The sequence below is a fragment of the Hermetia illucens genome, chromosome 6 (genome assembly GCF_905115235.1).
Source record: "Hermetia illucens chromosome 6, iHerIll2.2.curated.20191125, whole genome shotgun sequence".
In the NCBI taxonomy this organism is placed as follows: Eukaryota; Metazoa; Arthropoda; class Insecta; order Diptera; family Stratiomyidae; genus Hermetia; species Hermetia illucens.
The window spans coordinates 52,274,308-52,287,976 of record NC_051854.1 but is presented as its reverse complement, the minus strand read 5'-3'; the positions used below and the strand labels follow the sequence as shown (position 1 = coordinate 52,287,976).

Sequence of the window (13,669 nt, the reverse complement as noted above, 5' to 3'; positions counted from 1 at the left end):
TGCTTCTTAACTCGAGGGGGTGTGTTATCGCCACTTCTGTGGAGTATGTTGATCAGCTCACTACAATATAAACTGCAAAATCCTCCAATACACATCCAAGCTGATGATGAATAAAAACACGATGAAATGGTTTACAAAAACGAATAACCCTTCAGCTTTCTGGAGAAGTGAAATATCTGCAAGTTATTCCAGACAAGAAGGTTCTTTGAAACATGCATGTGGAAGCAGAAATAAAGTCTCTCACAGCTCTGTGGACTGCGCAGATGGGCTTTTATTACGACATGGGAACCTACGTCTTATATAGTAATTTGAATATACATATGTTACTATCATTAGATCGACGTTTGCCTATACTTCCGTAGTACCATTGGCTTTTGTGAAAAGTCTCGTACAGCACATATTCTGTCAGTTAATCTTGGCTTCTTGAGCTTTTCAAGTAGTTTGTCCGTTGTGGCCAAAATACCGAAAATTCGGTTTGGTTGAAAGGGGCAGCATAAAGTATCTGCATGATTCCTTCCGTCTTCACTACTTCCACGGATCAGAGTGATCTTTTTGTAATCAACTTCTATCCAAGGCTCTATGTCACTGACTAGCCCTTGCCAGCAGCATGCTTTCTACCTGTTGTTTTCGTGGCGGAACTCCTTTTTCGCTCATTTGTACTCTGCGGATATAAGGGCCTAATCTTAGCTAATTGCTCGCTGTGCAGTCCGCCCAAGCTGAGACAGTTCCTTCATAGACTTGCGAATTCAGCCGCCCAACAGTACAGAGGTGATTTCCCATGACGGAGTCTCCTTTTTTTTGGGGGGGTAGGGTAGGTGAATGCATTTACGCACACAGTATTGAACTCCCGATTCGGTACGTCGTCGGACTACCAACTAAACACCTCCCCATCGTCAGAGAGTTAGCCTGGAACCGTTTGTCACATTACTTCGGGCTAGTCCCCGAACTCTCCCGACTTGCGAAACCTTCAAATCAGGGAATTCCTTTCACCAACGGGAGGGGAGAGGAGGAAGGGATCTGTCAGTTCAAGGAACCCCCTGCCATCCGGCTCCTCCACCGGTCGAGTTCTATCTTCTTAGCAACGAGAAGGGCCCGAACGTAATGGGCAACACGGTTTCACCTGTCAGCAGTCTTCAGCATCTCTTCGACAATGTTGTCTGGAGAGAGATACCCTGTGTTTAAATAGAGCTGCTGACGAAACCCATCCCACCTTCCACAAGAAAAACAAGTGTGGTGGGCGTCGTCCACAACTCCATTGCAAAACGCACAATCCGGAGAACGCGCCTTTCCAATCTTGTGCAGGTAAGACTGAAAACCTCCATGCCCACTTAAAAATTGGGTAAGGAAATAGTCAGTCACACCATGCTTCCGATTCAGCCACGCACCTAAGTTGCCGATGAGCCGCGCAGTCCATCTGCCTCTAGTTTCATTTTGCCAAGGGAGCTGCCACTCGCCTAGAGTGTGTTGCCGTTCTTCGCGAGCAACCACCTCTCTTGGCTCATCTCCCTTGCGCTTGTATATGGCCTAACGCTCCCTAGCAAGAAGGGCAACGGGGATAACTCCCGCGATCACCATCACGGCCGGTTCAGAGACTGTGCGGTACGCAGACGCCACCCGTAAAGCTCCCTGTCTCTGTACTTGCGCGAGGCGTTTACGATATACCTCCTTGTTAAGAGCGGTTAAGAGCGCCAGCCCATACTTCTGCGCCATAGAGCAGGACAGACTGCGTTGAGCTCATCAGGAGGCGTCGCCTACTAGACGTAGGACCCCCAATGTTTGCCATTAGCCTACTTAACTCCGAAACTCCAGCCGCAGCCTTGTTCGCTGCTGCTTGAATTTGCTCAGAAAATCTCATCTTTGAGTCAAGAGTCAACCCGAGGTACTCTACTGCTGATTTTTACTCGAACATCGACTCGCCGAATGATATGGGACGCAGGGTCGGAATTCTCTTTTTAGTCAGGATACTTCGGTTTTTTCCAGTGCAAGGTTGAAACCATGAGTAGTCATCCATCCGCTTACCCGTCGCATCATTATGCCGAGTCTGCTTTGCGCCTGTTCGACAGTGCGTCCAGCAACAAGCGCTGCAACATCAACTGCGTAGCCGACCAGGCACGACTCTTCTGGCATGTCGAGTTTAAGCAGACTGTCATAGGTAAATGGATCCCTGTGCTACCCCCGACGTGACCTCCATCCACCTTTGACCCTCTAGTGTTTCATAGAGCAGGGAGCAGTTCCCCAGATAGTCCCTCAAAATCCGTAAGAGATAGTTCGGCACGTTGAAGGTGTGCCTAGAATGTCTTTCCATCTTACGGAATTAAAGGCGTTTCTGACGTCAAGTCTTACGAGGAGTACCACCCGTCGAAGTTGGCGGCTATGTGCCTCTGCTCGTTGAACGGTGTCCACGACCTGCATGACAGCATCAATTGTCGATCTCCCTGCCCTAAAACCAAACTGCCGGGGAGATAAGTCTCCGGCAGCGCGTATCGTTTCAGCGAGTCTACTTCTGATGAGCTTTTCGAGCACTTTCCCGGCAGTATCAAGCGTGCATAGTGGGCGGTATGAAGACGGCAATTCGGGATCGCCTTTCCCTTTAGGGATCAGCGCAAGCCTCGCAACTTTCCAACGAGCAAGGAAAATGCCCTCTTTCAGGCAAGCGTTGAATGCGCCGAGCAGTAGGTCTGGCCGGTGTTGGAATACCAGTTTGTATACCTCTGCTGGAATACCATCGGGCCCTGGCGCCTTCTTGTTTTTCATAGAGAGGACTGCCTGTTCCAACCCTTTTATAGAGAAAAGTGGACAGTCCTCTGCGCTCTCCGCGCCGACGTCACCATCCCATACGGGGTGTGCAGGGAAGAGTGCCCTCACAATGCGGTCCATCTGCTCGGCCTTAAGTGAGCAGAGTTTCCGCAGAGCCCCGAGTTTTTCGGTTACAAGTTTGTAACCGAGTCCCCACGGATCGATCGATCACGTCGACCAGATCTTGCCAGCAGCGAGCTCTGCTCTTGTTTATTGCACTGCGGAGTCTCCTTTTGGCTGATTTGTACTCCATCATTATGGTACATGACTCCCCCCGGTCGCCTAGACGTTGTGTTAAGCGGCGGAGCCTGTGACACTCCTTCCGGAGCTCTGCGATTTCCGCTGTCCACCAATACATGGAAGGTTTGCGGCGCCTCGATGCGTTCCTGGGCATGGAGGCTCCGCAGACCGTCGTTATCAGGTTCATAACTGAATTTACGACAGTGTAAGCTGCGGCGCCACCGCCCCCAGGAGTACCCTTCAGCGTGGCCCCACCTGTTCCCAGAGTTTCGACAAACTTCCCGGTGTTCACTTTCGCGACGTTTCATGCACAGAAAGATCGCTGGGGTGGCGCACACCAAGAGTTTGTGTCCACCACTCCGAAAGCAATGTATTGGTGGTCACTTACCGAGAAGTCTGCCAGAACTCGCCACCCATCCACCAGCGACACCAGTGATTCCCACACGAAGGTTACGTCTGGAATGTTTCCTTCGCAGCCCGGGCGCCGGAACGTTGGGGTGGATCCGGTGTTTAGAACTACCAGTTCTGTTCTCGCCACCATTTCCAGAATTCGTTTCCCTCTGGAATCTGTGTGAGGCATGCCCCATTCAAGTGCCCTAGCATGGAAGTCACCCTCGACCAGGATCCGCCCATCCGCGCTTAGGATAGCGTCCTCTAAAGCATCAAGCCTCCGACGAAAGTCCGGCATCGTCTCATTCGGCGTAAGATTGACATTAAAAAACGTTATCCCTGAACACCGAATCCAGACAAAGCCGTCTCCTCGGCCTTGGGCAAGAACCCCCAGGAGGGTGCCGTCCCGAACCCAGATGGCAGCGGTACCTGATATGTCTGGGTACCATGAAACTGGGCCCTTGTTTCGGTACTGCTCACTGATGAGTACTAAATCAGCTTTGGTCTCCGCAGCGAATTGCGCTAGCAACTCGTGAGCGGTTGCACTCCGGTGCATATTGATTTGTAGGATGCGAATCATGTTTACCGTATCCTAACTCTTTCCAGTTCTGCTCTGAAAACTGGACACCGCCCCGATCCCGCAGTGTGCGCAATGCATAGGACGCATCTTACCTTTTCATTGCAGGTGTTCGCTTTATGGCCTGCCTGACCGCATTTACGGCATGTTGGCCTTCTGTCAGGTCCCCGGCAGTTTGCAGATGTGTGCCCATAATCCAAACATCTGTAACATTTGGTTGGGGCGGCCCGAATTCGTATCCTACACACTACCCAACCAATTCTTATTTTCCCGCTGTTTAGAAGCTTCCTCGCGTATTGCTCGGCAACTTCCGCCACAGCGAGTTTTTGGCCTCGGGAGTTTGCGGAGGTAATGCCAATCCGGACATTGGTTACCTCCGGGCATTCGCGTTTGATGGCCTCTTCTACCTCGTTCTTTTCCGTGAGATAGTCAAGGTCTCGGATTTCTAAAGCACACGTGGGTTCCAGGCTAGAAGCCAAAGCTTTTTCTCCTAGAAGCCCCTTGACTGCTTCACAGAACGTGGCTTTATTTATAGTCTTCGGGCCTAGTTCGACTAAGACTCCACCACCCTTCGTTTTATGTATGGAAGACACTTCCGCTCCGTTGTCTTCGGGTTTGATTTTGTAACGGGATTTCGCTGAAGACTTCCGCAAAAGTCTTGCCTTCCGTCGGCTTAGAAAGCAAAGCTGGCGGTCTAGTCCTCCTTCGTCTCGCCACCTTTTCTTTTGGTACTCCGTCCTTCGTGTCCGCCTTAGTTTTAGGCAGAGGTTTTTCTAATGGCGCGACGTGTTGTCTTTTGATCCTCTTCGCCTTCTTCTTTTCAGAGAGTACCTGATTGAAGTCTCCTTCAGTTGTCCCTTCCTCCTTTCGTTTTTTACCAAGTTCGCTCTGCAATGGGCTGTCAGCGATCCGTTTTGTACTCGTGGTGTTCTCCTCGGGAAGTGCGGTTGTTTCTGCTTCCTGCGGATTTTGTCTTACTTTCCATGTTCGCCTATAGTATGAAATCCTGTCCAGGAGCTCTTCTAGTTCCATTAGTCCGTTTTTCACCCCCTTGCCGTCGTTTTTCTGGAGGAACGTCGAAGATCGCATGTGCTTCACAACTGCCGTGCATTTCTTAATAAGTCTTTCCTCTTCAGCTTGCGCCAGAATAATCGACAGTCCTCCCACTCGGCTTATATTCGAAACCATTTTATTAGTTTCGGCAGTTTCCACTGTGCCTCTTTCCCCAATTATAGCACTGTGCGGTATGGTCTGGGTGCCTATCTGTGTTGCAGGTGCCGCATCACTTTCCGAGTCTTTCTCTCCGTCTGCGCGTCTCGATGTCTCGTCGGGTATTTCAGCCCTTGTTGCGTCCTTCGCTAGGTACTGGAGCGAACGGCGCATTTTCGTGCTGCGAATAAACGCAGCCAGCTCACTCTCCATTTCCACTATATCCTCGTTTCGTTCGTTTTTATTCTCCATTTGAGTTGTTTATCAGCACATCGTGTGCAAGGGAGCGGGCCGCAATAGTCAGGAACGGGTATACCCTCGGGGACACAGCCCCTACCCCAGTTCCCTGAGGCCTGACCTACGCTTTGCTGATCCCGGAATTCACGGACGGATCAGCGCTCGCTCGGGGCAACGCGGTCTACTAACACCGGTTCAATGCACACTACCCGACCAGGGTCCCGAAGGGGGTATCAGGAGCCACACGCCATAACTACCACCTTGGCAGAGCTAGGCTCACATTACCCCATCGACGTCGACAGGGAGTTGTCGACGGCTCCGGGGACTCCCAGTGTGCACCGGCGTGTATCGGTCATTAGCAGTTCGCTCTTCACCGAGAAATTTTCTCGAGGCTACTACCTAGGACGCAAGTATTATGCCAGCTAGGGGGTCAGAACGTGAAGGATCGTTGACGATCCCTGAGGGAGTCTCCTTTTGGCCGCTGATGCAGTGAAAGCTGTGGTGATAAGGCTCATTGTTGAGTTCACTAAGTTCTTCTATCCACGGCTAGTTCTCGTGGCTCATTTACCCCTCTTGGGAGAGATTCGAAATTTCCTGAAGTCCATTTTCCCGATGATCCCCCTGGAATTTGCCGGACTTCAAAAGACTGGGAGGAGTTATTTATTACTTCAAAGAAAATATACTGGTGATTGACCGTGAAATATCTCATTCTAAAATTTCTGTTTCCCGTAATCAGGTCTTCCAAGGGGTCGCGCCTAATCTTAAAAGCGGATATAGGTTTGTTGGGTGTGAGGTAAACGCTGAAAAAATCGCTTCTGCACAACAAACCCAAACGAAGTCATCTCCTCGACCATGGTCCTCTACTCGCAAGTTGACCATATCTCCCAACTAGATGGCAGCAGAGCCAGATATATAATATCTGCATACCACAATCGCCAACTCCTATCTCGGTACTGCTCGCTGAAGAACAACAAGTCAGCTTTTCTTTTTTGCACCATGTGCATATTTGCAATGAAGAATTTGGGTCTTCTCAGTGCTGCTGACAATGACCGATTTTTGTCCTTTGAGTTGACAGATATGACTCTCGAGGTTGTTCTTATTTAGGTAATGCCTTTTTATCGCTTCCCCATATGGTTTAGTGCCTATGATTCGCAAGTCTGATCCATTGTGTGAGGATCTACCGTTCCTCAACTTTACGACAGTGGAGCCATTGCCGTCGATATCCTCCTTACTCTGTTGCTGTATTTTCGCCATTTTTCGAAGTTGCGTAATTCTTGTTCTTGCGTCTTTGGCGGTGGGTGTGTGCTATTTCCCTCTTGTCCCCTTCTATCAGTTATCTGTTTCTCTTCTAACGGACGGAGTGCACCGCCATTTGCGGAGCAAGTTTTTTCCCGGCGGCTTTCCAGTAATTCTACTGGTATGTGAGAAGTTTCATTAGTTCCTCCGTTCCTATTATGCCATTTTTGAGATGTTTTGCTGAACGTTGGTAACAGCCTTCATTTTCCGTAAGACTATTCCGCACTTCTTGAATAGTCTTCGCTTTCATCATCATCATCAACGGCGCAACAACCGGTATCCCGTCTAGGCCTGCCTTAATAAGGAGCTCCAAACATCCCGGTTTTGCGCCGAGGTCCACCAATTCGATATCCCTAAAAGCTCTCTCGTGTCCTGACCTACGCCATCGCTCCATCTTAGGCAGAGTCTGCCTCGTCTTTTTTAGCTACCATTGATATTGCCCTTATAGACTCTCCGGGGTGGATCATTCTCATCCATACGGATTAGGTGACCCGCTCACCGTAACCTATTGAGCAAGATTTTATCCACAACCGGACGGTTATGGTATCGTTCATAGATTTCGTCGTTATGTAGGCTACGGAATCAGCCATCCTCATGTAGGGGACCAAAAATTCTTCGGAGGATTCTTCTCTCCAACGCGGCCAAGAGTTCGCAATTCTTCTTGCCAAGAACCCAAGTCTCCGAGGAATACATTAGGACTGGCAAGGTCATTGTCTTGTACAGTAAGAGCTTTGACCCTATGGTGAGACGTTTCGAGCGGAACAGTTTTTGTAAGCTGAAATAGGCGCTGTTGGCTGACAACAACCATACGCGGATTTCATCATCGTAGCTGTTATCGGTTGTGATTTTCGACCCTAAATAGGAGAAATTATCAACGGTTTCAAAGTGGTATTCTCCTATCCTTATTCTTCCTGTTTGACCAGTGCGGTTCGATGTTGTTGATTGGTTGGTTTTCGGCGCTGAAGTTGCCACCATATACTTTGTCTTACCTTCATTGATGTGCAGCCCAAGATCTCGCGCCGCCTTCATCTAGATCAGAAGAAGACAGTTGGTACGTCTCGGGTAGTTCTTCCCATGATGTCGATATCGTCAGCATAGGCCAGTAGTTGGGTGGACTTAAAGAGGATCGCACCTCTTGCATTTACCTCGGCATCACGGATCACTTTCTCGAGGGCCAGATTAAAGAGGACGCATGATAGGGCATCCCCTTGTCGTAGATCGTTGTTGATGTCGAATGGTCTTGAGAGTGATCCTGCTGCTTTTATCTGGCCTCGCACATTGGTCAGGGTCAGCCTAGTCAGTCTTATTAATTTCGTTGGTATACCGAATTCTCTCATGGCCGTGTACAGTTTTACCCTGGCTATTATCGTAGGCGGCTTTAAAGTCGATGAATAGATGGTGCAACTGTTGTCAATATCCCAACCGTTTTTCCATCGCTTGCCGCAGACAAACAATTTGAACTGTTGCTGATTTGCCTGGAATGAAGCCTCTTTGGTATGGGCCAATGATGTTCTGGGCGTATGGGGCAATCCGGCCTAGCAAGATAGAGGAGAATATCTTATAGATGGTACTCTGTTTTACTCGTGATACCTCTATAATTGCTGCACTGTATGATATCTCCCTTTTTATGTATGAGACAGATAATGCCTCGTTGCCAATCGTCAGGCATTAAGCACAAGTTGATGAACCACTTAGTGTAACTGGTCGCCTCCATATTTAACTAATTCGGCTGTAATTCCATCGGCTCCTGGGGACTTATGATTTTCAAACCAATGAATTGTACGGACTGTTTCTCCTATACTTGGTGGTGGGAGTGTTTGTCCGTCGTCTTGAGTTGGCGGGACCTCCAACTCTGATTGTTCAGTAGCCCATCAAAGTACTCAACCCATCGCTCCAATATGCCCATTCTGTCGAAATGTGTAAGGGTTCATCCTGCTGACTTGTTGGTAAAACTTCCGCGCCTGGTACGGTTGCTCCCTGTACTCTCTGCTTTTGTCTTTCAGATACTGTTCATCCTCTCCGATGAGATGACTTGCGTCTCTGCATGGTCAACTAGTTCATCAATCTGTTTTACCGACAAAGAAGTGTCACGCAGCTTCGAGCTTGCCATCTTTTCTCATGGCTGTTTTTCCTGTGTCCCTTTTTTGACTGCTGGAACTATTAACTTCTTTATACAATATATAAGAACTGCTTACTTTAGTGTGCATCACCGCTCCTTTTAAAAGTTTGGACTATTGCCGGTTATTATTGTGGTTATTGTTGTTATTCTCATTGTGTTGCATGTCCCAGCTTCAAATCGTAGCTCTGATGGAAAAAGCAGTCGCCTTAGACGGTCCCCATAACTGTCTATGCGACTAGGGAGGTCACACGCGAGTTGGTGCAAATCCTTATGGGAGTTTGTATTCAGAGCTGGGATCAGGCGCTGTTCAGAAGTTCACCTTAACTGAGTCTGCCCTGCCAAGTAAAAATCAAAATTACTATCACGACGGAAGTAGCTGTAGCGTTAGTCCGAAAACCGCAACTTGTCACTTTGGTTTGGTAAAGTAACAAAATGTCACAACTGTCAAGTCATATGGAACCTATTCCCAATCGTTTGCCAAATCATAATTCCTTATTCCCTCGTTTTTTTTTCTAGAGATATGTATGTGAGATTGCTTGTACCGATTCAGGTCTTCAGTTGATTTAGTATTTTGAGATCAGTTGAGAAGTGTCTTTCTTTTTTCTCCTGCTTGGCAACAAATATGTTTTACATCCCTATTCATTGAATCACATTCAATTAGTCTTTATTTGAAGCAACGATATTTAATAGCATTCGCGGGAGTGTTGCTTGCAACTTAAATCTTAGTCGATTATTGAACATTACTCCCGGTATTTGACAGCTTCCTTAATTATTATGGTCAAGTTTCCATTTTGTACTTTAATGTATTCCAGTTTCTTTCGGTATCGATCTCGTAAATGTGCTTCGCCACCACAACCACGACAATATTATCGGCGAAACTGGCCGTTTTTTTATCTTTCCGGTAAGGGTTACCCCTGCCCTTACCGGAGAGATAATATGATATTCCACAAGGGTGGACCGAACACCGATCCCTGAGGGACGCCTACTAACCTGGTAGTAATTTGTGCCTTCAAATCAGGGAATTCAACAACGAGACAAGAAAGGAGGCGGGGAGTTGTTAATTCACGGAACTGCTTGTCATCCGGTACCTCCACCAGTTGAGGCTCATCTTCTTGGCAACAAGAACGACCCGAACGCAATGCCCAATACAACGCCATTTGCAAGCGCTCCTCAGTACCACTATGGCAAAGTTGTGTGGAAAGGGCTCCCCTGTGTCTGCATAAAGTTGCTCACGTAACCCATCCCATCTTCCTCAAAAGAAAAAGATGTCATCGGCGTCGTACGCCAATCCTTTCAAGAATACACAAACAGGATACCGTGGGGAGGCACGGTATCATGCGCAAGTAAGACTGAAAACCTGCCTGCACACTTAGAATTTAGGTAAAGAAACAGCCAATCTCACCATGCTTTTGATCTATGTAAATAGTGAATGAACTTGGCAGTACATTTGCATTTTGTCTCATTTTACCAAGATAGGTGCCACTCAGTTCACATAGCGAGTTCAGAGATGTTGTGATTGGCAGATGCCACTTGCAAAGCGCCCTGTCTCTGTACTTGGGCAAGCCGCTTCCCATACACCCCTTTGCCAAGATTATCAGTCCACACCTTTGCGCCGCTGAGCAGAACCAACTGCGTTGCCCCTATGGGAATACGTCTCCTGGTAGACAGACGCCCCAATATTCCCTATTAGCCGACTCAAAGCCGAGACTCCAGCTGCAGCTTTGTCCGCTGCCGCTTTTATTTGCTCGAAGAAGCTCATTTGCGAGTCGAGCGTTAAACCAACCAAACAAACGCAGGTTTCTCGCTATGAGATGCAGGGTCAAGTTTGCTTTGCGCCTGTTCAACAGTGCTCCCAGGAATATATGTCGCAACGTCATCTGCAGGTGCGACTCAAGCTTTCCAAAGGTCCAGCAATTATTTTCAAAGTGATCGTCGTTCTCCTGCGGCCCTCTAGCGTCTCGTAGAACAGGCAGCGGTCTCACAGATAATCCCTCAATATTCCCAAGACTTAGCTCGGCGCGTGGAAGCAATTATATCTGTCCGTATACCGTCCGATGGCTCAGCTCGATAAAGCATTCACTGTGGATCTCCCTAATCTGAACCCCAACTGCCTTAGAAATAAGTCCCCGGGACAGCATGGATCGCTTCAACGAGGCTACTTCTGATGACCTTTTCGAGCACTTTCCCGGCCGTGGCAAGGGTACACAGCGGTGGGTATGCGGACGTCACCTCAGGGCCTCCTTTCCTTTCGTGAGTTCATCATGAATCTTGCTGCCTTCCAGCGGCAAAAAAATGCCCAGCAAATATGGCCGTTTGTGGAGCACCAGTTTATATACATCTGTGCTAATACCGTCAAGACCTGGCGTCTTTTTAGTTTCCATAGTGCGCTCCTTCGAGCTCATTCATGGTGAAAATGGAGCAGTCCTCGATGCTTTCCGCGTGGTTGTCATCAACCCGTACGAGATGTCTGGGGAATAGTGTCCATACAATGCGATCCACAGAGCCCTGAGTGACAATCTGGGTTGATGTATGTCGTTAAGTAGCGTGAACCACTTCGAACGCGATGGTGACCAAGAAGTCTTCGGTCTTCTTCACCGGCGACGTCAGTGATTCCTACCCAAAAGTTATATCAGTGGTGCTTCCTTCGCAAACCGGGAGATGGAACGTTGGCTTTGATCCGGTGTTCAAAACTACTAACCTGGTTCTCACCGCCATTTCTACAATACGTTTTACTTTGGAGTCTAGGTGAACGCAATTATCTTTTTCGTTGTGAGTTTTCGCTTGTTGATCTACCTGACCGAATCTACGGTATACTGTTCTCCTGAATATATTCTACGATATATCCTTTTCTTTGGTAAAGGTTTTTAAAGCTCCTGATCGCTTTCTGCATGTTGTACCTCCAAACATAAAGAATTGTTCCTGTTCTTCTCGTTTAGTTAAACAACCAGCATTGGTAAACACCCTGGTTGACAAACCTCAAACAAATTTATTATCATGATTGTGGGCAGCTGTATGAAACTAAGAAAAAAATGCACACCTTCGTGTAGTGCAAGCAATTAATTGGACGACTTTTAATGACAGCTGACGCTGACAATGACGTAAATTTATTTGTGAGATATCACATCTAATCTGATCCTTAGACGAATGGTGAACTATGCACTTACAGCTCTTGAAAGCCAACAATGGTAACGTGACCATGTTAAGACTGTAAAAGAGTTGGCAGACTATTTGTTTCCTGACCTACTTAACATTAGTGCCGAGAATGCCGATAGGCAAGAAAATTCACGGTCTATCAGTAGTATCTAGGAGCTACCTAAAAGTATCTAGCAGTTAGCCTTTATGTTGTTTTGGATACCAAGTTCGTCCATAAACCTATCATTAATCCCCTAGATATCTAGAAGCCAAACTTTCTGAAATTTTGAAAAAAAATTAATAGCTTCAGGCAAGGTCACATAGTTAAAAGAGGGGCAGCTCTACCTAAGCTACTCGTTCGTAATCTTGTAGTTGAAATTTAGCTATTAAAATATTGTCCTTACCGGCCGGACTCGGCTTGCTGAGTGGAAAGATAATTTTGACTTGTTCGAAGGCAAATATTTCGGGACATCCCTATCCTTAAGATTTGGTATAATAGAGTACATCGGTTGAAATTGACGCGGGGCAGTTTGCCAGAAAGTATTATGTCTGCCGTTGGTAAATATTTGCCATGAGCAAGACTTTGGCCTCAACAAGTGATATCAATTAAAATGGTTTCAATATCATTAGTGGGATTAATTTTCGAGTGAATGTGTGGGAAACCTCGATCCTTAGATACTGGTCCACTGGTGAACTTAGATTTGCCCCTCGGTCCGGCTCTACCTGTTGGTGGAAAAGGCAGGTCGATCTCAACAGGATTCCTTTTGCAGAGGGAAGGCTAGTAGAAACTACGGAGTGCCTAGTGGCCAGATTTTATCGTTCTCGGCCACATCTTATTCCCTTTAGTAATCAGCCCTTGACGTGAGACATGAAGACAACTGAGCCACTTAGCTCTCCTTCCATGTTTAGGTTTTTTCATTCATCATCATCAACGGCGCAACAACCGATATCCGGTCTAGGCCTGCCTTAATAAGGAACTCCAGACATCCCGGTTTTGCGCCGAGGTCCACCAATTCGATATCCCCAAAAGCTGTCTGGCGTCCTGAACTACGCCATCGCTCCATCTCAGGCAAAGTCTGCCTCGTCTTCATTCTCTATAAACGTCGTTAAGTAGCCTACGGAATCGTCCATCCCCATGTAGGGGCCCAAAAATTTTTCGGAGGATTCTTCTCTCGAACGTGGTCAAGAGTTCGCAATTTTTCTTGCTAAGAACCCAAGCCTCCGAGGAATACATGAGGACTGGCAAGATCATTGTCTTGTTGAGTAAGAACTTTGACCCTTTGACCCTATGAGACGTTTTGAACGGAACATTTTTTGTAAGATGGAATAGGCTCTGTTGGCTCACAACAACCGTGCGCGGATTTCATCGTCGTAGCTGCTATTGGTTGTGATTTTCGACAATAGATTGGAGAAATTATCAACAGTTTCAAAGTTGTAGTTACCTATCTTTATTTTTCCCGTTTGACCAGTGCGATTTGATGTTGTTGGTTGGGCGGTATTTGGTGCTGACGTTGCCACCATATATTTTGTCTTGCCTTCATTGATGTGCAGCCCAAGATCTCGCGTTCCCTGCTCGATCTGGATGAAGGCAGTTTGTACGTCTCGCGTTGTTCTTCCCATGATGTCGATATCGTCAGCTTAGGCCAGTAGTTGCATGGACTCGATCGTACCTC

The 13,669-nt window shown here is 47.5% G+C and overlaps 1 protein-coding gene across 3 annotated transcripts in view; it reads left to right on the top strand.

The window, feature by feature from the left end:
* Window positions 1-13,669, top strand: part of LOC119659894 (tachykinins) — a 155,281-nt gene that overhangs the window by 94,156 nt on the left and 47,456 nt on the right. The gene's annotated exons all lie outside the window — the stretch shown is intronic.